The 22898-nt window shown below is 50.7% G+C and overlaps 1 long non-coding RNA gene across 1 annotated transcript; it reads right to left on the bottom strand.

Annotated features, from left to right (window-relative positions):
• Positions 1-5216: 5216 nt before the first annotated feature.
• On the bottom strand, positions 5217-22193 carry LOC308652599. The gene is made up of 3 exons (XR_014022835.1): positions 21782-22193; positions 8511-8620; positions 5217-7343 (listed from the first exon to the last, which is right to left on the bottom strand). It is a non-coding gene; the product is annotated as an uncharacterized lncRNA (long non-coding RNA).
• Positions 22194-22898: the final 705 nt, after the last annotated feature.

Below are 22898 nucleotides of genomic sequence, written 5' to 3'. Positions count from 1 at the left end.
AACCAAAGTCACACCTGAGAGTTAAGCCACTGTGTGTGTGCGCACATTTATGTGTGTGTGTGTGTGTGTGTGTGTGTGTGTGAATGTGCCCTGATGATCATGAACAGGTGAACAGGTGTGTGAGTCCCAGTCTGGTTCTCAGCGCCACCTTCTCCCACCAATCTATTCTGTTCCTAAGTAACTGCCCAGTGCTCGAAACTGGACACCTCCCAGCTGAGAGAGAACTCAGATTCTGAGGGTGATTCTCACCATCGTCTGAGCCACCCCCACACCGCTCAGGCCAGAGGCCTCCGAGCAAGGCCCAAATGATGGCATCCTTGGAAAGCTCCTAGTGTGGCTCTCCTGCATGGTCAGGGCTGAGGACCATGACTCTAAAGTGTGTTTTTTGTTTGTTTGTTTGTTTTTTTTTACCATCCTGATGCTCGTGAGCTGTATCCTGCAATCAGGGCATGGCTTATGAGAAATTGTAAACCTTAAAGAGCTCCACAAGACTGTGCAAATCATTGTGAGCATTTATCCTTATCATCCATTTATTTTCCAACAATTTCCAGGCCCTGCCTGGTCCACATTCTCTGCAGACCCCTCCTGTTTGACAATCAGGCTGCTGTGACTGGACTTCCTGTAATGTGCCAAAGCAAATGCTTCATACTTGAGGCCTATTTGGGTGTAGATTCCTGCCGCATAGCGTGGAAAGCAACTCAGCTCTTGCAGTGCCTCGGGGGACTCCAGAGATGGCAGAGGCTCTGCTAGAGTTGAAAGCCAGGCAGAAAGTGGTTTCCGAGAGCAGGGATAAGAACTCTGGTTTAATGCACTGATAGTCACCAGGCGTTTCAGCCAGGTTAGCAGATTGTCTTCCTCACGACTTTATGGCACGTACCAACCAGGCATTGTGAGGACGCATTTTTCACAGAGAAGGAAACTGCAGTCCCAGATTGTTTTGGACCAAATGCCTAGAGCCGGAATGACTCCCAGTCTTCTGGGTCCTTCTCTGCAATCACTCCCATCATTCCATCAAAACTGTGGTCACTAATTATAACTCAACATTTAGAAATTGCCAAACAAAATAGTTTTTCATATCTTCACACCTAATTTTCACTGTGGATTTCTGCAGTTCTTTGCCAAGTGCACTGGACAGGCCCTGGGACTAAATCTTAATGAGCAGTTTTCAGGGTGTGGTCCTGGGGCGAGCAGCATCAGCAACACCTGGTTGTTACAAATGCAGATTCTCTGGCCCCACTCAGACCTGCTGAATCAGTGGCTCTGGCAGTGTGCGTCCTAACAGGCCCCCCCAGGGGTCCAAAGCACATTAAAAGTGGAAAACACTATGTAGAAGATACCGGGAGTACTTGACCCAAATTCCAGAAGTCACTAGGTGGGTAGGTGGGGAAGCCTGTCTGACCCAACTCATCCCACGTTACTCCAGAGCCCATGCTTGTGACCACTGGACCTTAGCACCTCTCCAAAGCTGAAGGAAATGGAAACATCTCTCCCTCGAGTATCCAGGGGTGGAGCTGAAGAAAGTGTGGCTGCAGGAGACTTCCTGCTTCCCCTTCCTGCCTGACGAGGGGACCTAGACCCTCTTTTTCTGGAGGTGACTTTCATCAGCTCAGAGCCAGAGGGATCTGCAGCAGGACTGTCTCCCCTAAGCCTTCCCAGGTGCTTGCTTTTGGTGCTGTTCCTGCCCTCCTTTGTCACCATGCTCCACCATCTACCACGCTCTGTCTTAAGGGAACAGAAGCATCTGGCTCTGGCGGGTCTCAGTCTTCACTGTCCCGTGGGGATGCCCACGTGGACCTACGCTGAGGACCTGCACGCTCCTCTCTTAACCTGCCTGTGCTAATTCCATCTCTAGACCCAGCTAAAGACCCGAGTGGAACTGAGCACAGGAGAGGCCACCTCCCGCCCTCAGCTCGAAAGCCTGCCTCTTTCTTCCTCCTCTTCCTCCTCCTCCACTGTCTTTCCCTTCTTCTCCTGTTTTTCCTTCGTATTCTGCAGCTTTCTTGAGATAGTTCACATACCAGACAATTCTCCAGGTAAGGTCCAGAATCCAAAGGTTTCAGTGTATTCACGAGGCGTACAACCACCGCCACCACCTGCCTTAGATGTATGATCTGGTTCTGGGGATTCAACCCGCCGTGCTCCACCACTGAGCTATGGCCCCAGCACTTTTTTATAAAACGTGGCCGGAGCTCTCTGGCCCTGAGCACGGTCTGCGTATCCGTGCTTTCAGGAGCTCCGTGGCAAGTGTCTGCTGAACCACCCTGTGCTCCTTCCAGCTTCACGTGTGGCTGAGGAAGGTCCTGAGCACCTCCTCACTCCCTCGTGGGCTGCCCTCTGCCCAGCCCTCTACCCCGCACGACTCTGCTTTCCTTAGGTCTTTCTGGAACCGACTGTCATGCCCACTGGGTGACCCCTGGGGTTCTCCCCTCTGGAGGTAGCAGGAGAACTAGTGAGAACTGAGTTGAGGAGAAAGAGGAGAGCAGATTGGGAGGGTGGAATAAGGTGGCCTTACTCTGTCCTGCATGCTCCACCTTCGATGGACCCATGACTCTTCCAACAACTCCAGGATGACCATTTTGTGGAGGAAGGTCCAGAGGTCAATTTTCCCAGCTAGCACACAGGACGGGATTTCCTCCGTTTTCTTAGTGAGGAGACTATTATCCCAGGTGCCAAATAGCCGTGGCAGGGCCTCAGAACAGTAGCAGATGGTCCTGGGAGGAGTAGGGGGTTCCTGGAATCCAAATGTCTGAGTAAGCAAAAGTGACACGGCTCCTGGCAGCCTCAGAGCCGGCCTACTCGCTCCTGTCCAGAAGCTGCCGTGGGCAGCAGAGTGGGCAGCAGAGTGGGCCCGGTATTGCAGAGTGCAGTTTAAAGTGTGACCTGCAGCCCAGTGGAGGCCACTGTTCAGGCATGGCGGGCGACCTGTCACCCTTCAGCAGCCAGGCCCAGGCATGGAGCAGCTGCAGGCTGCAGAAGCCGGCTCCACACAGCAGTACAGGCCAGGACCTGCAAGAAGAGACCATCCCATGACCTCAGCCCTCCACTCTCTGACCCTGGGAGAGGACAGAAGTGGGGCAGAGCTGAATGGAAGTCAGGACTCAAGAGCTGACCAGCAGCATCGTGACCTTTCCAAACCCTAATTGGCCTATGTTTGGAGCAATAGCAGTGACCCAAGGGCTACCTAAACCCCTAGGCTAGCTCACGGGTTGGGGAAAATCTGTTATAGGATTCTCTCTTGCGGTGCAAGAGTTACGTTTCTTTTCTTCAGTAAATTCTACTCTTTCTCTCACTCATCCTGGTTTGTGGATTTCATTCTTTGAATCTGTGAGCCGAGAACCCAGAAAGAAGGAAAGCTGGCAACGGGTTGCTGAGTTCTCTGAAATACTGAAGGCACAGCCCACCTTTGAGAGCTACAACCTGTCCTAGACCGCCCCTGCCCACAGACACAGAGAAACGCCCCCTCACCCGCCAGCAGAAGCGGGAATTGAGCTTCACCCCTGAACTTGTTTCAGAAGGACTTCAGGTCCTCTCTACTGTGGTCACTGATGTGTCTGGTTTCGTTGAGGCGTCTACACTGGGCACTGTTGAATGCTGGACACTTGCCCAGCCTCCACCCACGGTCCTCTTGTGACCGGTACAGGTGTCTCCAGACATTGCTGGAAGTCCCCCTGGGAACAAAAGCATTTCTGGTTACGAACCACTGACGTAGGGAAGTCGGAGACCTCAGCTTCAGAATCACAGTACTTGCCACTCACCCCAAGAGGACTGTGGGAACCCACCAAGTAATTGCTCTGCCAGGCCTCCGTAAAGGGCAGAGCTTGAGACAAATGTAGGTTGTCATTATGCCTCAGAGAAGTACCAGAAACCGGAGTTGAGGGGATCATCACGTAAATCAGTGTAATGAGCAGCCCGGGGGCTCGCAGGGCAGCCTGGTTCTTGTGTGGACAGTAACCACAGGGTTTGGGGAGTGAGCTAGGCCAGGAGGAGGTGGCTCCACCACTCTCAGAGGCTCCGTTAATCATGTGGGTGAGTGTGATGGAGTGGGCTTGGGGAAGAAGGTCAGAATCGGCTGAGCCCCGAAGGCAGAGAGCAGGGGAGGCTGGGAGGCTCTGGGGCAGCCCCAGGTCAGGAAGCCATATTGCTGGAGACAGGAACCAGGATAATGGCAGGGAGGGTGTCAGGACAGGTGACACTGAACCACATCAGCTCTGATGCCCAAGGAGGGAGGCTTCTAGGCCTGAGTGCATGATTATAGTCCTGGGTCGAGACGTGGGCTGCTGGAGATGACCTGCAGTGAACGCAGCGTGTGCTCCTGAGACGAGCAACAGGTATCAGAAGACCTTCTATAACCTGGGGCACATGACCCACTGGGGCACATGCTAAAGGAATGTCCTTTGGGGACATTAGGGTACAAACATGGGGAAAGAGAACACAATTAAACCAGAAAGCATGTGTGTGACGTCATTCCAAGACAAATTTCCTAACTTGAAATGAGCTTTATAGGTGTTTGATCTGAAGTTTATAAAACAAACTACACTATCTTTCATTTGTGAAGCATTTTGCATACACAATCCAGCAGGTAGTAGGAATTCAATAAATATTTATTCTTTTCTATTTTCAGAGAAAATGATCAACAATGAACGGTACACCATGTGGCCCTCAGTTTGTCTTTGCATTAAAGGAGGTAGTAACGCTGGCTTCACCATCTCCATTTTACCTATTTAGAACAGGCTCTGGGAGGTAGAGCTACGCCCAGAGTCAGAGAGCACTGGGCGATCGGATCCAGACACAGCAAACCCATGTGTCCCACTTTCAGTTCAGGATCTCAAAGCACCCCACATTGTCCCACACGAATCCGAAGGAGCCCTGCCAGGTCTCCCAGACTTGGCATTAGAGATTTGGTGAGTGTGTCCTTTAGGGAGGCAAGGAGGCTGATCCTCGGTGTTGGAAGAGCAGGATCACAAACATTGAGCAACCCCAACCCTCTGATCCTCTTGACTTGAGGCGAAAGGGGCCAGGACTTGGCCAAAGTAGCGTTCCTGAAACAAACTCCCTCCAGAGAAGACGAACCACCTTCATCACAATCATGTACAAGTGGCAAAGGCAGATTCTTGAGTTCCTGGCCACCCTAGTGGAGTAGACCCTGGAGATGGGGCCCTGGAATTGGCCTTTTTCAGTAGCTCTTCCATGACTTTTGTGCATAGCAAAGTCTAGGAGCAAAATCGAAGGTGCATATTTATTTCTCGAGGATGTTTCTCACTTCATATTCTTCCCCAGGTTTGAGACAGAACAAGACAAGTCTCTGGTGCCCGGGGTCCACTCTGGGCAAAGCACAGGGGCTCCTGTGGCTGTGTGGCACGTGGGCCGGGGGCTCAGGGCCTTGCACCGTCATCCTCATAAGCCCACCTGCCTCCCGCGGGCACTGCCCACGCACAGTGACGGCGGAGCTGGGGCTGAAGCACAGGAAGCCGCCGGCCTCCTCCACCCCCAGCAGCCTGGAGCCCCACACTGCGCACTAATTAGTCCTATTTTCTACCCCAGCTTCTTAAAATGCTGCAATATTAACACCTACCAAAATAATTCCACTCCCTACGTCAATGAGCTGGCTGCACCTAAACAGAAGCACTGGGAGACTGCAGCACTTCCTGCTGTGTTGTCGGAGCCTGCAGGAGAGAGAGAGAGAGAGAGAGAGAGAGAGTGTTTACACACATTCATGCACTCACACGTACTTACACATGCTTTTCGTCCAATTTATCAAGACAATTTAATGAGACAATACATGAAAGTGCTTAGAACAAAGCCTATTACTTAAGACAAAAAGCGCATTTTGCAAGAACTAGGGGAAAAGGGTCAAAATCTTGGTTCCGTTACTGACTCCTGCTAGGCAAGCCCTAGTGGGCAGTGGCTGGGCCTCTGCACACGGCCTTGGCTGCTGTCGGCCGACCCTTCTTCCAAAGTAGAGGCTTCCTAAGCCTGCTGCTTCAGGGTTGGGGTAATATCCCAGTGGCTTAAGGGGTAGCTGGCCTGGGCTGCTCCTGCCTGACCACTTCTCTCATCCTAGTGTCCGACCTTTTCCCTCAGGAAGTCAAGGGCAAATCTTCTCCTGAAAATGCATGGGGACTCCCTCTGGTTTGTCCTCGTGTGTGTGGGTCAGGTCCCCCCAGCCCATGGGATCATTTTCCCCAGAGATCCTCCTGAGCGAAGGGAGCGGGCCCTGCTGGCTGCCTGCTTGTGTCCATGTCTGACTGTGCACACCCTTCACACTCGTCATACGAATGTCATCTTCATACTCTTCAGTGGACACATCACCCCAACTTTACAAACAAGTGACCGAGGCCTAGAGAGAAACCTGCCCGGGTCACCAGCTGGGGGAGAGGGTCTGTCTGGCCTCTTAGAACACAGTGCTCGCGCTCTCAAAACGGGGAGTGTCTTGGGATGGCCTGGGACTGCCTGGGGAGCTTGTAGCCAGAACCCTGGAGCCGGAGCCCTCCACAGACTGACGAGGTCTGGGGAGGAGCGGGAGAGGGTCTGCTGTGTGTCTGCCGCCTCTGCCCGGGGTGCTCATGTCCTCCCAGGACTGGAAACCTTCTTCTACTGTAGATCTTGATTTCTGGGAACGTCCTCCTGACCCCCTGGACGCAGAAAGTCCAGCATCTTACGCTCTGCACAAACCTCCTTCCCAGCCCTCTTGGCAACCACGACTTTCTATTCATTTGTGTGATTATTAGATAACATCTGACTCCCCACACTAGACTGTAGGTTCCAAGAGGGCCAGTCCTGGGCCTGTTCATGCACACTGGGGTTTCTTCAGTGGAGAGTGGGTTCCTGGTACATTGCTGACATTCAATACTTAACTTATCAGATGTCTGGTGACCAAAATCAGGAATAGGGACCAGATGACCCCTGAGGTCACATTCAGTCTTCTGGATCTATGAATGCCATCTATCTTCAGGAGCAAGGAGAAAATTCTGTATGATGCTTCCCAAGAGGCCAGATTCAGATTAAGAAGTAGCTCAGATTAAGAAGTAGCTTTCCTGACATCACTGGTTGACAGATGACCCCAGGATATCTGAGCAGCTGCTGTCCACTGAGCTGGGAGATGAGCCATCTGAAAGCAGGGAACATGCTTGCTGTGGGCACCAGTGCTTCCCCAGAGCCCAGATCAGAGACTCTGTCTTGATGGTAGAGGCTGGAGCACATCTTCTTGCACAGATGATTGAAATAGGCCACTATCCACGAAGTACAAGCGTGTTCTACTCCTCCTTTCTCAGTTCATATCCCTCTCCTCTCAAAAGTGCTTTTAGGAGTCACTGAAGCAAGACTTGAAATATGTGTCCTTCTGGCTAGTGACATTACAGAGAAAATGATCAACAATGAACGGCACGCCATGTGGCAACATCCCAAATGAGATAGCTTTGGGGGGAAAATGCAGTTCATGGAGCGAAGAGGCCAGGTTGCAAAAAATGCTATGCTTTGTAAACCAAAACGAGCAAAGCTTCAAAGAAAAGCATCAAAAGGATCTGCACAAAAATTCAAACTTCTGGTCTTTTTGACTCATAAATATATAAAGAAAGGAGTGGCTTGCAAGACTTAACGTCCTCTCCACCGACATATGAGCACACGTGTGCTTCACGAGATGCACCCAAACCTGCTCAGGTCACCTCTGCATCGATGTGTCTATTTTTTTGTGACAGTATGGCTAGATCAAATGCATGGCAACTAGTAATCCTCAGTAGCTAACAAGTGGCTTGATTCTGATAAACTCAGTAATCTAGTTATCGATACATCCTGAGACATTCTGACTCTCAGGATGCCTCCCCGAGTCCCCAGAAGGTCTTGGCTCTCTCTTGGGCAAGGACGTGCTACTCCGTTATTTCAGAGCAGCGAGAGCCCTGGTGCTTTCTTAAGGCCTGGTGTAGGGAGTCTGGGTTAAATAGTGTCCTCCCAACATTTCTGCAAACCCAGAACCTTGAAATGTGATCTCATTTGGGATAAAGATCTTGCATACACAATTAGTTAAGAATCACAAGATCAACTAGGTTAAGATCCTGAGGTTCTTGACTGATCATCCTGATCACCTTAATGAACTCATCCTGGATTAGGTTGGACCTGTGGGCTGAGAGATGACGTCTTATAAGAGAAGAAAGGGACACACAGGGACAGAGTCTGGAGGAGGCGAGGCAGGACCCTGGCCTGGAGCCTAGGAGGGACCACGACCCTGACCACACCTTAGTTGGTATGTGTGGTTCCTGGCCAACTAGATACATACTCTTTTCACTTTTCTGGCATGGAAGAGGCAGTACACTCCAGAATGGTGAGAGAAGACATGGCTGTTGTTCTAAGGCACAGGTTTGTGGTAATGTGCTGTGGCAGCCCTAGAGAACTAATGCATCTAGATGCTAAGGGGTCTACCATTGGGGGGGGCATAGTCATCCTCACAGCTCCTGGTGGGACAGGCACAATCCTTGCCAGCCTCCTGGAGTCCCCTGGGGCACTTCTCTCTGACTCACCTGCAGGTGGGTTTGCACAGTTCCAAGAAGAGGTTCCCAGACTCTGCCAGCCCCGTCCACTGACTTGTCTGGTAATCAAGAGCCACACGCGTATGCACTGATCTCAGCACCTGAAATAGGCCCACGAAACATCAAAAGGCGCTTCCAGAGACCTGTGATTTCAAAATTCCACATTTAAAGCACCCGCTGCAAGCCAGAGACACGGAGGGTGAGTGTCTGTGGACAGACGACTTCAGCAGCCCCGCTCCGCCGAGGAAGCCGAGCCGTTGCGAGCAGTGCGTCCCAGCAGCAGGCACCTAAGGACCCCCACCCAGAGTCTCCCTTCTTTGGGTCTCCATCTGCACCCTGGGTGTAGGCATGTCCCTCTCCTGGCCTGAGACTGACAAGCGGGGCCACGTGGTGGGAAGGGCAGGACTTCCCTAGGCTACAAGAAAGGAACCAGGCTCTGCCACGTCAGCAAATCCCTCGCACAGGACATCAACAAGCATGGATTGTGTCGCAGCTGGAAGGGACAAGAGCTGAGGCAGCAGGTGTCCCTGGGGCTGAGATGGGAGGTGAGGATCCCGGATGACCACCAAGGTGTGCAGGTTCTCCTCCGTGACAGGCATTGGGTCAATAATTTAAATCCGTCAACTAGCCGCCTGGCGGAATCATGAACAGTGTAAGGAGAGAACATTTCCTTTGGTAAGCACATGGCAGCGGACACATGCTCAAGAAGTGTGCGGTACAGTGTGTGATAGTACCTCACATGTTACGGGAACGGGCTTCTATCTCCTTCATCCTACCTTCCTGTCTAGAAGGTACTGTGATAGCAATTACCCCAATGGCTCAAACACTTCAATGGCACTGATTTCTAGAACGACTTTACTGGATTGTTTATAAATAATCCTTTCTCACTCTGAGCAGGGTTGCGTGAGTGCTCTACCTAGACGACTACATCTCTTCCACACCTGCATTTTCCCACCCAGAAATGTAATGTATTTGTGCATTTATTAAAGCAGAGCATTTACTAGATCTTGCTGGAGTCTCTGGGCTTCAGTTTCCTCATTTGTTAAATAAGGAGATTGAATTAGATGAGAAGAAATCTCCAACTGATTCTACATTTAAAATATATTCTTTTCAAAATTCTTTTTTAGCATTGACAAAACTTCTGCTTCAGAAGCCTTCCAGTCACTATGGAATTATCAGTCAGCTGGTTCTTCTGAGCTTTTGCTAGTGAGAGCTGCCTAATAAACTCCTGCATAGTTAGACTCCCCTACAGGTTCCTGGGCATAGACTTGTTCCTGGCCAACTAGATCCACACTCTTTTCACTTTTCTGGCTTGGAAAAGGAATACGCTGGAAAAGTCTCCCCAGTGCCTTGAAATCATGGGAATCTGCTCTGCTTCCTTTGAAGAGCTGGATATTCTGCTACAAATGGATTTAAGGGTAATAACACCTAGGTTGGGCTCTGATGGCCTAACAGAGTCCACAGGTATCACTGTGGATGGCCCCTTTATCGCTCCCCATCAAGACACCCTGAGCAGCCCGTGAGAGAATGACGAGAACGTGGGTTGTCATTTATGGCAAGTTCAAGTCAAGCTCATCAGGTGACTCTACTTCATTCTTCTGTGCCAGTTCACCATCCAACTGCTCGTATTCCAACTGACGTGGGAAGGCGATTTGATGAAAAGATCTAGGAGTCATTTCCCCCATTTCTCTTAATTGCCTCTGGTCCTGGTTGGAGACAGGCAGGAAGTGAGGTACAGCCATAGTGAAAAACCCAGGCAGTCTTTGATCAGGGTTGCAGAAACCTCCTCTCTCTCTAATGGTTTAGAGGGTGGAAGGAAATCCCCAGACGTTACATCAAATACCTGCCCTGAGACCACATTTCCTTCCACAGTTTGTCCAGTGAACGTGGACAGCTCAAAAAGCTTTCCACCTTCTGGCTGTTGGAAACCTTCTCTGATAAGCTGGTGTGTGGTGGCGGGGGGGGGGGGGGGGGGGCGGGGGGGAGCGTGGTGGGCGGAGGCTCCTGGGTTGGTGAGAACTGCCTTTGGCTGCTTAGACTCTAAGCCAGTGTCCACCCAGCTGTACGGTGCTGACAGCAGCAGCGCCTGCTTCCCAGCAGCCTTGTGAGCAGGGGTGAAGTGCAGGTGCTGAGCTCAAGGCTTGGTGGTCAGCACTCAGTACCCAACCCCATCCACTGTGGGTGCAACAAGAGCTCAGCTCCGTGTCTCCTCCTCATGGGGACTTTCCTCATCCCCGCAGAGGCACTTCTCTCAGGGCTGCCATGACACGGTGTTTGTAGTGTTTCTGTTCAGCGTGAAGTTGTCTTGCACTGTGTTAAAATTAGTAGCTTATATGAAACGCCCAAAGATAATGTCTTCCCACCAGGATCTCCTCACAGTCAGTGGGGACACACAGAGAAGGCTCAAAGCCACTTGTGAACTGATCTGAAAGGACGGCTCAAAATAGAAAGCTCCTTTTGCAAAACTAGAAGAGAGGCTCTGTGTATCCCCAACAGCAACGGAGGCAGCGAGACGCAAACAGGTTTAACAGTCACCCAGACGAGGGGTGGCCAAGAGACTGAGAGGGAGAAGAGATTGAATCACACAAGCAAAAATTCCCGTATGAGGGGAGTCACTAGGAAAAATGTTGACGCACTGGAATGAATGCTGCCTCAACTCCCAGAGTTAACAGGATTGAGGAGCTGTTAGGAGAGCATTAATATCAATGAACTGGGCAACGTGCCCCCGGTTTGCAAGGAAAAGGAATCACGAGCACTCAGCCGCTGACAGGCAGTTTGACCTTTCAAGTCCAACCTATCTGCTCACTAGCCGAAGGCAACTGCTTCCATGCATGGGAGAAATAAATATTCATTGGTGGGTCACTCACAACTAATTTTTATAGGCCCTGCAATTTGTAGCTCTGTGTAGAGTCAGCCTCCTGCAGACTGGGAGGAGGACAGGGAGGAGGACGGGGAGGGGAGGCTGGAGACTGAACCTCTGCAGGTTTCCCGCACACCACTCCCTCCTCTTCTGTGACATTTTATCTTCTTGGCTTTTGTCCAAGACGTGTATGCAAACGCCTGCCGTCTGACAGACAGGCTGGGTGAGAACTGCGGTAGATGAGGCTGGTTACAGGCCTCTTCTCCATGAAACGAAAGCAGGCGGTGCCTCCCCAGCTCCAGGGCCTCCTCAACAGAGACTAAGCACTGGCCACGAGGCCGGGCATGAGAGTGGACCAGTGCGGGCAGGAGGGAGGCCAGCAGGGCTTATTCCAGCCCAGGCCCAGCCCTGTCCCGGGTCAGGGCCAAGTCGTGTTGATCTTGGAAATGACTACTCCTCAGCATGAAAGGCCACCTAACAGTCAGGGTGGAAACAGCGCTTAGAAAAACCAACTTTAGTGTCTACTGTTGGCCTGAAAGTTCCAGGGGCATTGCCAAGGGTGGAAATGGCTCTAATTCCACCTTCTCCTGCCTGGCTCTGCCTTACCCTCTGGAGAGAGCAGGTAAGTTGCTTAGCCATTCAGGGTTGGTGAGTAATTGGGAAAATGAGGAAGTTGAAGTAGATCATCTCCAAAATGACGCTCTTAACACTTGGAGATAATAAGAACTTTCAAAATCTGATGAGAACTGTAAACCTTTCTAGAAGAAAAGACATATATGTGACTTTCAGCATTCACTTTCAGGGAATTGATGGACACACCGAATCCATCCATGGACCCTGGGTCCCTGCTCTCCAGCAGGCTCTCCTAGCATCTTGGGACTATGAATTCTTACCAGAAAGGGGTAATACGCAGGGCACTGGCTTCTGCCCTCAAAAACACCAAGTTTAAATTCAATATTCCAGAGAGTACCAGTTCAAAATAAAAAAAAGTCTGGTGTCTTGAATTTTAATTCATACAATATTATAACATTTAAATCAAAGGACTTTAAATTATTAGCCTTAGGTTTCTTATTGAATATTTTATAAATAAAATTAAATTTTCTTAATGCATCAAACTTTCTACTTGCACCAGGATTTCAAAGCAATTTCCCTTGGGGGACAGTGTTTTGTCCTTGGACAGCAAATTTATACAAGATAACCACATTTTAATGGGAACTAATATTCATTTGCGAGACCCCTTTGGCCCTGTTTGGCATTGTTTCAGAATGTCAGGAAGACAAAGGTAAGGACTGAGCCCTTAGAAGAAGCACTGTGGACACTGTCACCGACTCCCTTTTAGAAATCTATGTAGTGGGCTGGAACACTTTGAGGATGGCTCCAACGTGTGGAACAGGAGCCGGGTCAGGTGGGAGCAAGAGGTGGCCAGCAGGGCCATTTCACCAGAGGGGGAAAGCCTAAGACCATGTCATACCCAGAAGGCAGCCCAGTCTCCACTGGGGTGACATATTGGAGGTCTCAGCCCCTTCTAATTCACATGCGCTTTTTTGCTGAAAGCTTCCACACCATCTTTCATTAAAACATTTCCACAGCCTAAGGCAGGCGGGGCCAGGGCGCCTCTGGGACATTCTTTTCCTCTTTTCTCCCATCTTTTGTAAAAAAAAGTGTCAGAGTGGAAAGAAGAAATACTTTCCTGTGTTAGTGCCTGAGACCATCATTTCCCTGGGCCAAGGTGTTGAGTCCCCAACGTCCCCTTTTCTAAGCTGCAAATATTTTTGGAATGAAGAAATATTGTCACTGTGATAACTTGGTATAATGTGACGCAGGTTCTCCCAATGGCTCTCAATGGCTCTCAGCCATCCACATGGGGCATGAAGGGACCAAAGACAGATGAGCAAGGACAGGCACGTCTTGATCTGCATCAGGAAGAGGAGAGGCCCTGAGAGGCAAGGAAGGACACTCATGCTGAGAAGGGACGCCTGGGAGTGGGCAGCAGAGGGTGCCCGGGTGCAGGAGAGCCGGAGGACCTGGTGGCCATGCACAGGGAAATCTGCCTTCACCTCAAATAATTCCAATCAGTTGACCAAAATGATATGTTCCACATGAGTTTGAATGTGTCAGTTATCTTATTTTGAAAACTTTTACACATGGTAGGCAGAAAAATATTTGTGGAATGAATGAAATTATCACCAACACCCCTGAGCCATATGATAACTAAGCTTAAAATCCTCCTCATTAAAATGCAGTTCTAAAGCTGAGGGCCCTAGTGCTGACTGAAGTTTATCGGTGATGGTCTGGCCATCTGTCCCAAATAAATGCCGTCAAGGTCACGATCCATGGTTCTGCATACTGTGCTCCTTTCTAGTTGAAGAATATTTTGTATTCTGTCTTTGCTTTTCATTGTGGCTATGTTGATAATGCACCTGTCACTACTATTAGTGACAATTAGAGAATTCCTGACAAGTGTCACATTGGATTTGCTCATTTGCATAGGGAGATATTAGCAATGTTTTCATTTTGCAGATTGAGATCCTGGGGCTTCAAGGCCATTTAGTAGCAAGCAGTGGAGCAGGTTCCCAGCCATCATTATGGCCTCCCAGTCAGGGCTCTCAGCCCTTAAGGTGCCCAAGTTCTGCAGCAAGAGGGCCCTCAGTCAAGGTTGCTGATAGGTGGGAGCCAGTTCACTATATAATTGCAATTAGAGTGAAAGGCTCCAGAGGAATAACAGGCACTAAGGACCTGGTGCCAAGGAGGCTGGCTTTGGTCTGGTGTTACTAAAGCTCCCTCTCTGCCAAAGCTGCACCCACGGGAACCTGCTGCTCCTCGGCGACCTGCAGGGTGATCTGCCTCTGCACTCTGTGCAAAGGTGAGGCAAGCCACAGGTAACCTTGAGGAATGTGCTCTGAACCTTGAAGAATGTGCTGTCTCTCCCACTCCTCCCTGGTGCCCCTGGGAACCTACAAAACCAACCTGCCTGGCCCAGCTTTCTGGGCAACCAGGCTCCCCCACCCCACTCCCACCCCCTGCCATCCCTGGGGAGGAATCTTGCCTCTGGCAGTTCCTGTACTCAGTGCCTCCTCCCAGCCAACTGGTGGAAACTGCCTCGCGCCAGCCAGGGCTCCAGAGCCTCACTGGTTCCTTCCTAGAGCCCTGAATGCAGGGTCTGGCTTGTGCTGGCAACGTCAAACCAGCTAGAGCCGCCAGTCACACCACCCCAGGGAAGCAGCGGGGCTCCTGAACTCCAGCCTGTCCAGGGGGAAGGGCCAAGGTGGGAGCCACAGACTTGCTGAGGGACAGAGCTGCTGCTGTTGGCATTTGAAGATGCAGCCTCCTTTAGTCATCTTCACTCTGCTGTGACGGTGACCAGAACAGCCTGAGTCCCCAGCCGGGGAGCTGGGCAGGCCAGGCAGTGGCCAGGCTCACCCCCGGGGACGTCAAAGCTGAGGTTGGGAGTCAGTCTTTCCCATGTCAGTCGCAGGGCCTGTCCTGTGCCCTGGTCTGCAGGGTGCTCACACAGAGCATGCCAGCACCTGTCCCCAGGGGAGCTCCTTTGTCCAGCTGGGGCTGCACTTCGGGTTCACTCTGAGGAGCCAGAGCGGGACTCTAAAACTCCCTCCTGCAAACACCTAGCAGGTGGACAAACTGCCCAAACACTCTAAAACTCCCTCCTGCTGGCCTGCACCCTGCTGCAACTTACTCCGACCCAGGAGACGAGAACTTGTGATTTTGTGCAGTCGCTGTGACCTGAGGTCAGATCCACCCCCGGCTTGCTATCCTCTGAGCTCCTGAGGTGTCACTGACAAGCCCACCCATGCTGCTTCCCTGTCCTTCAGAACCCCTGGGTGTGTTGTGGTGCCAGGCCTGGGCCCTGGAGCGGGGGGTTGGTCCCAGGCTGTCCCTTTCTGGCTGAGCGACCTTAGGCAAGTCAGGTCCTCTGAACCTCAGTTTGCTGTATCATTGGCGTGTGGCTAAGGGAAGTCTGTCTGTACTGTGCCTCAGTGTCCCCTCTTTAGGAGGGAAGTGATCTGAGACTCCTTCCTGTCTATCCATTCTCTCAAAAGCTTTATAAATAAATCTGATGGTGGAGAAACAGAGTTCCCTGGAGAACTGTTTCCCAGGGAACCCAACCTAGGATATTCATTATAGGGTTCAAATAATATTTGTAGAAGGCCAGTCAGACACTGGAAGTGGGTAAATCTACCAGCAGAATTAATTCAATTTAATATAAATATCCCTCAAGAGAGGAAAAGAAACAGAACCTGGCCCCTTTCCATGTTTCATAGCAAAGATTCCTCAACACATGGGAGAGACTTAGATGACTGATGCTGCACATAATGAATCATTTCTTTGAAAGACACACATTTAAATGATTTGCACAGGGCATGAAAAAGTCCAATGTGACCTTTGTCACCAAACTTTAAAGATTCTTTAAAAAGAGAGCAGCATGGCAGTGTGTAAAATCCAACAGGCCTAAGAATTTTCAAGACAGCATCAGATTTTCCTTGTTTATCTGGCCAAATTAACCAAAAGGAGAGAGGGTGTCTGCCCATCAGTTGGTATCCATCAGGCCCAGTTCAAATGACACTGGTGTCAATTGACCCTTGGATACTAAGGATTCATCATTAACATAAACACCTTGAAGGTGGACAAACTGCCCAAACACCACTGAGCCCCTCTTCCTCACTCCTCAGGGTCCTGGGTGACAACCCTTGGTCTCATGATAGACTTTCTCCTCTCCCTCTTTATTATTTTCTCTTCATTTTAATATCAGAGGTGTGGCATGTATGGAGAAGTCAGTCCGTTCCTGTGACCTTGGCCTGTGGAAGCCGACTCACCCAGGGAAGTCAATAAAGTCATGACCCTCAAGAGCTGTCCAAGTCTCTAGAAGGGAAAGACTTCACTGTGAGCGAACAGGGACCAACACCCCTCACTCTCCACACCCCACACACGAGGGAAATGTCTGTCTTGAACTATAGGTGGAGGGGAAGTATCATCCTCTGAGAATCTCTCATGGACATTTGGCCCTCCTATTATCAATTTAATTCAACAAAGTGCATGTTGAAATTTTATTTTGAGATAGTATAGCATTGGTAACCTCCTATCATCTTACTAGAACAAACAAATCCCCCAAGGAAGAGCGACCTTTTCCATGCAAAGTCACATCAAACAAGAGTTCACTGAAAAGGGGTGTGAATGAGACCAGCAGTGTGGAATCAGACTGGGGAGGCGGAGCAGGGGATTGCCCAGCCGGGTGTGGACATGGGAGACAGACTTGAAGAACTAGCCAGAAAGCAGCACTGAGGAACTGTGGGATGGGTGGCATGAAAAACGGCCAGCCTGGGTCTAGCTGAGTTCCAGAATGGAACGCAGAAAAGACTGCATCATCTTGGAGCCTGGGTGGGGACGTGAGCCCAGATTCAGAAGCCCAGATGCGACCCAGGCTGGCTGAGCCTTTCCCTGCGGTGGATTTCTCCAGGGCACCACCAGCTTCAGCCTCCTCCAGGGCTCTCTGGGTGGCTGCTGTCCTGGAGGCTTTCTGAGCCCTACTCCACTGTCCCCTAGCTCTGCCTTCACCCTGTCTGTCTTGGGGGGACATTAGGCAGGTGCTGTTTTAGCATGCCCTCTGCACTGAGTTCTAGGGTGAGCCTTTCCTGAGCACCCTGCCCCACAGTGGGTGCATCTGGCTCCAGTTGTCTCCTTCCCTTCCCGGAGGAGCAAGAGTAGTGGTTTGGGGTTGTTTATTTGACCCTGCCGTATATTCATCTGTGACCTGGGGGGACAGGGTGAACTGTTCCTTAGGGAGAGGTTCTGGACGATGTTTCAGGCTTTACCTGTGGCCAGCCTATGCCAGCAAAGGATGTCATTCTCTGGTCCTCAGACCTGCCTGGGGCCTTCTCAGGAGCACCTGCTTGATGTCCATGGTGGAGAGTCGCCGAGTGGAAACTCTCCTGTGTCTATGGCTCCCCGTCTCCACGTCTCACAGTAGCATGTCCTTGGTCTTTAGATATTAAAGACAAAACCTGCTTTCTTACTTAGAGTTAGGTGGCCCCATCCCCCTCCTGTGCTCTGCTGCTCATGACTTGGGCTCCATGCTCAGGACTCCTCCCTGTGGGGTCCCTCCACCTCAGACCAGTTCAGGATTGGTGCAAGGAGTCAGCCTTCTCCAGACTCTTGCCTTGGTTAAACAAGGGGAGTTTTGCCTTCTCTATGGAGAAAATTGGGGGAGATTTAAGAAGAAACTCACCCAAAGAACAGATAAATCTAAGTCTATTACGTAGTACCAAGATTTAGACACACGTGTGAAACACATGAATCAAGGGAGATTGCTATGGCATACGTAGGCATTCGACAGGTAGACTAGCTGAATTGCTTAGAGTTCCATCTTTTGAACTTTTTTTTTTTTTTAAAAGGAAGGTCTTGGATTACAATTTCAGGTTGGGGCTACCTGACTATGTATCCTGGACAAAATCACTCCATCCTTCCAGGCCTCCGTTTTCTGTGCTGTGGAAACGGAGGGTGATTTCTAAAGCTACACCACAGGATGGTTAAATAAGACTGGAATGCATGATAGCGTGTAAAATGCTGAGTGCCCAGCCCATGCTCGTGGGTATGGACAGCGCTGGGAAGGCTAACAGTCCATCAGTGACCCAGTCTCCTCCAGTCTGTACCCATCCCACCACTGAGCGTGGCTCCAGGGCTCAACCTCTCATGGAAAAGCTCAGAGGGCGGCGTCAAAGGTGAGCTGCAGGTGTCAGAGGAAGACAGGAGACGTGGGGAAACCAGGGACCAGCAGAGAGGGCTCCCAGCATGGCCGCTCCGTCACTGACCTGGTTCCTGGAAGGCCCTGGAGGAAGTCGGATGATGAACATGGATGGTCACAGCTGTTTATAATAACAAACCAGCTTCAGAACCATTCTGCGCGGATTGATTTAATATTCTTCTGCGGCAGATTGATGGGCTGCTTTGAAGATAAAATAAGTAATAAATATAGCCTATCTCATCATCAGCAAGAGTACGGCTCTGAGCCAAGAGAGCCTGCTAACCAGCTAGGAAACCCCATCTCCAGGGCCCTTGTGCTGCAAGGGGACGTGCCATGAGTCCCCTGCAATGTGGGGTCCTGGCCACACAGTGCATGGGCAGCTGGGGTCACAGTTTGGAAGACATGAGTGCTTCTCACTTGAGTCCATCCCGAGTTTCCAGGAATGACTGATACCTCCCAGGCAAAGCTAGCGGTCTGAGTGGTCTGGACAAGTTGCAGAAGTCCTTATTCATGGACAGATGAAGCTGTGGGCAGGTAGAGTGAGCGCCTCATGAGTACCAGAGTGGGAAACAAATGCCTCCCAAAATGGTACACTAAGCTTCTACCCATTCACCAGGAGTGGTGGAAGTCACTTTGACTATGAGTCGTCCAAAATCCACAGCCTCAGAATCAGACTCAGTTGAACCCTGGGTCTTCTTCTCCTGGGCAGTGTGTCCTTGGACAGGTCCTCACCTCTGCCTCCCCTGCCCCGTGACCTCCTCATCTGTTAAAGAAGAGGCAGTAACCTGGAGGATCCTTTGTAGCACACCCACATCCACCTCCTCCTTCCTGCTGGGTGACTGACAGCTCCAAGCTCCCTGGTGGCTGCTGCCCTCCTGGTACCCGCTGCCTCCCCAGCCCTCGGGTCCTATTTCTGGAGTCTTCTCTCCATAGACTTCTTGGTATATGAAATAATAGATGTTCTTATTTGAGTTAGGGCTGTTCTCATATTTATTGCCAAAATAATTCCACACTGAAAGAGTTGCACGATGCCAGACGTGTAACTGTCACTCAGAATGCCTTAGTCATAACTTGTCATTATTCACTTTTCTGTAGCATCTGGCCCTGCTGATAGCCTCCTTTTTATGAAAGTTTGTCACTAGTTTTCCAGTTCCTTCCCCTCTGTTTCATCTTCAGTCTGAATGAGTAGAATGATATTTCTAAGACATGAAGCTCAGTCAGTCCCTGCCGTGGTTTTCAGGAGGAAGACGTAGGCTGCAGAGTCCACAGGCCCTTTCACGATGGAGCCCAGGATGTTCACCCTGACGCCACCTCAGAGTGGCTGAGAGCAACTCAAGAGATGCCACACCCCACTCCAGAGATATTCATCAGTTTAATTGATGATGTGGGCATTTTAAGAGTCTCTCCAGGTGGTTCTCACCCGATGGGGAACCACCCTGCACAGGTACTTCTGCAGCCCCACCCTCACCACTCACCGCGCAGCCGTTGTACAAAGGGTCTGCACTCTTGAATGGGTGACAGTCCCGCCAAGGTCTCACAGGTGCTGGGAAGCCCTTCTCACTTGTCTTTGCGGGGCCTGCCCGTCTGTCAGTCTGTCAACCCTAGTGGCAGATGCCAGCTCTTCCTCCAGGAGGCTCCTTGGGCCTGGGATCTGCACTTCCCTGAGCTTCCCAGAAGGCCCCTGCTCTGCTGCGGCACAGCTTTGATCCCAGTGGTGGGGACTGTCCGTCCTTCGCTCAGCTACTGTGCGCTTCGCGGGTACTTTATGTTGCATCCTTTGTTCCCGAAATGAACATCTGGTGAGCCATCCTGGCAAGAGAAGCAGGTGTGTCCCAAGGAACAGCAGACGGAGCTGAGTGCCTTCTCCCCGCTAACTAGCCAGGGAGGCAGGCTCCAAGACAGCCCAGGGACCTTGGAGCCCTGGAGCATGGCTGCGCTTACTGACCCACCTCTAATGAACTGCACACAGAAGTGGGGACATGCCAGTCCAAGATTAGGGTGCTGAGTGCTCGCGGCTCCATGTTGGACTCCTCTCTCTCCGACCCTCCCCCTCTCTCTCTCTGAGGGAAGCTGGTTGCATGCTGGGGGATGCACTATGCAGAGGCCCATGTGGAAGGAACCGAGGGCAGCCACTGTCCCACAGGTAGTGAACCGATTTTGCCAATGACCGTGAGTACTTGAAACATCCTACCCAGCGGAGCCTCGCCACAGCTTGAGTGTGACCTCACAACAGACCTCGAGCCAGAGGCACCCCTCTGAGCAGCACCAGAATCCCTCACTACAGAAATGGCGAGAGGGCGGGTGCCTGTTGTTTTAAGCAGGCAGGTCTGGGGGTGTTTGTTACACAGCAATAGAACATAAGCGCGATGGCTCCACGGCCTGACCCGGGGACTTCATTTGCCATCCTCCAGTTTCTTCATTGGGGTTTCTTCAGCTGTAAATAGGGGGACAATACCACCCGCTCCACAGGTGATCCTGAGACTCCAATGATAGGATGCAAATAAAAACAGTTTGTACAAAGTACTAGTAAAGCCAGGGAATCCATTTCTAGACATACCACAATTCAGATAGAGGCCTTCTCATTCTGAATTGTGTAATATCAAATGTCCTGAGATCCTAGATGAGCAACTCGAGGTGTGCAGAGACCGTCACTGCGTCACTGCGCTTGCAGGGGTGACACTGCAGGGCCCAGCTGTGCTTGTAATTACTTCAACATCAGCTCCCTGCACACTCTGCTCTGACATTTGTCAGCTGATAATTAACGCCTGGGGGGAAAGTCACAGCATCCTTTATTTATGTAAACCCTACGTGCTTCTTTTCTCAAAAGATTCAAAACAGAGGAAAGGAGAGCAGAGCCTATGTTCAGAGCCTCCACAGTGTCTCTGCCAAGCTGTGGCAGGGCTGGGCGGGCCACTCTCATCAGCAGGGGACATTCAGTGAGAGACATCACCATGAGCCCCACATGACCAGGCTCCAGGGGGTGCAGAGAGCTGTCAGCTGGACTCAGCTGCCACGGAGCTCACCACCCCACGGGGCTGCAGCGGCTAGGACAGCGGCTTGTGCAATGGAACAGGAAGCATCCGCAGACATTCCTCAGCCTGCGGAAGTGCAGGAACAGTCGGGATGAGCCCAGGAGGGGATTTGTATTCAGGCCTCTTCATTCTGCTCTAGATACAAGGTCTGTGGCAAGAATAAAAATAGCAAGCCATGATATTTGAATGGAACTTGTAAGAATTCACAGCATTTTCCATCTTTTTATGATCTCACAGAATTTTTTAAAAATCAATCATTCCTTCCAGAATTTATTTGGCCCTTATTAGTTGCAAAGCACTAGGCTTAATGTTGTGGAGCATAAAATGCATGAGAAAGTGATAACAAGAACAGCAGCAGCAGCGACAGCGCAAGACACAGACCTTAACACACCCTTATATTAAGATTTTGACGCATTATCCTCATTTTATCTTAAGAATAACTTTTAAAAGAAGATAAAAATATCCCTATCAAAGATGAGGACTAAGGTTCAGGAAAGGGTAGTCATTTCCCCAGGATTACAGAAGTGAGATGATCACAGCCAGGACCTGGGGGGTCTGTGGGTCCCAGGACCTTTGTGAATCACACACCATATCTGGCCACATCTCAACCTACCTTTATTTCAGATGTCAATAACACCTGGTGACATTTTATGTGGCATTTTATGGATTTACAAAAACATCTTTATACATCATTATGTTTGTTTTCACATCAGACCTCTGAAATTGGTATCATCTCCATTTAACACGAGAAAGTGCAAGCTTGAAGAGCCTCTGGGACTAGTCAAGGCCCTCTGTAGACCTGACAATCTCTCTGAGCAATAGCGCCCAGGACTGCGATGATTTAAGGTGGAATCCACCCAGTGCTGAGAGCTACAGGACAGGGCTACATAGGAACCTTAGAGAGGGGTGGTGGGTGAGTGAATGGCTGTTGGAGGAATTGTGTCTTCAGGAAGGAAAACAGCAGGTGGAGGGATGTCCAGAGGACCTTTCTGTGCAGAGTGAGGTGAAGCTGTCCATGTGTCAGAAGGAGCGTTTGCTAAGGGTGGGATTAATTCCCAGTCCTGCCATAAACTCACCCAGGATCTTAGGCAAGGCCCTGACCTCATGGAGCTTGCTCCTCTGGGATAATAGAAGGGTGGCCACACTTACCCAGGATCAGAGTGGGGAGAACTTGAGGGGTGGAGTAGTAGTCTAAAAGCTGCAAAGGACTTTATGAGTATCAACCTAATCTGAATTTTAGGCAAGGTGAACGTGTTGCTCAGAGTCCCAAAGAACTTGCCCAGGGTCACACAGGAAGACCCTCTAAGAGCCAGGAGTGACCACTGTGCTCCTGGACAGCCAGCCAGCTTCGCAGGGCCCAGAGCCCTGTCCGTATCTGGAGGGACACTCGTTTGTGAGCTTTCTGTCCACGAGGACATACTTCTTCCTTCAATCATGAAGACACAAGTCGACCAAGAGGAAAAGCTGTCTGCACACTCGTTGGTCTGAGAGGGTGAGCGGTGCTCTGGCTTGAATGGAAACTTCATCCCCAGTGCAACAGAATGGTGACGTGCAGCCTTTAAGGGGCCACTAGTTCCTAAGGACAAAGCCTCAGGACTGGATCGATGCTGTTATTCCAGGAGTCGGGTCGTTACCATGGGAGTGCTTCCTGATGGAAGGAAGAGTACGACCCGACTCTCTACGCAGTACCCGCCATGTTCTGACACAGCCAGAGGTCCCCGCTCACTCTG

The sequence above is a fragment of the Spermophilus citellus genome, assembly GCF_964194105.1.
Source record: "Spermophilus citellus genome assembly, chromosome: 6".
NCBI lineage: Eukaryota > Metazoa > Chordata > Mammalia > Rodentia > Sciuridae > Spermophilus > Spermophilus citellus.
The sequence above is the reverse complement of the archived record's forward strand: the minus strand, read 5'-3'. Positions and strand labels throughout refer to the sequence as shown.